This window comes from Stylophora pistillata, chromosome 9 (genome assembly GCF_964205215.1).
Source record: "Stylophora pistillata chromosome 9, jaStyPist1.2, whole genome shotgun sequence".
Classification (NCBI taxonomy): domain Eukaryota; kingdom Metazoa; phylum Cnidaria; class Anthozoa; order Scleractinia; family Pocilloporidae; genus Stylophora; species Stylophora pistillata.
Genome location: NC_142527.1, coordinates 14266722 through 14267437, shown reverse-complemented (window position 1 = coordinate 14267437; position 716 = coordinate 14266722). Strand labels below are relative to the sequence as shown.

General features: G+C 38.8%; 1 non-coding gene across 1 annotated transcript; it reads right to left on the bottom strand.

The window, feature by feature from the left end:
* Positions 1 to 634: 634 nt before the first annotated feature.
* On the bottom strand, positions 635 to 716 carry Trnas-uga (transfer RNA serine (anticodon UGA)). The gene has a single exon. It is a non-coding gene; the product is annotated as a tRNA-Ser (tRNA).

The following is a 716-nucleotide window of genomic DNA, read 5'->3' as shown; positions in this document are numbered from 1 at the left end:
ATTGTATGATTACATCCTGAGTGCGTTATTTCAAAATCCACTATTCCACGAGTCCATTACAAATGCAGGCTTATATTTCCGCAGAAGCCGGAAGCAAAATACACTGTAGCTTTAAAGTAGATGCAACTAGTATTAATCATCAGTCATTCATGTACTCAGGGTGAAGGACCTTGTTAAGCCTTGGATTTTTTTAGTTTAATAACCACTTTTCTTACCACTACGGTAATTTATTTTAATGCTGTGGTTTTCGCTCCTGAGCAGAATATAACGCGAGTGGACATAATCTAAAAAGTTGCGACCGCAGTAAACATTCTCGTTTTTGCCGTCTGTAAACAGTTTAAGCGATTCTAAGTGATTTTAACATGTATTTAAGACCGGTTGGTCAACAATATTACTACAGTTGACAGATGTTACAACACAGACCACGTCTTGTCCTTGTCTTTCGATGTAGCCTCTCCACATTTAACAGGATGTCTTAAAACTCATTTCAAGTATTTGGGCGCCGCCATCAGTGAATTTTGATGTTACCTTCGATTTTTTTGCATCATCTATATATTGATTTTGATTTTGACTGACGCAGAGCAAAGACTCGGAAAAAAAAAGTTTAAAGCTGTGAAAATAAAATATGACATTTCGCTGCGAGCAGGGTTCGAACCTGCGCGGGAAGATCCCATTGGATTTCAAGTCCAACGCCTTAACCACTCGGCCATCACAGC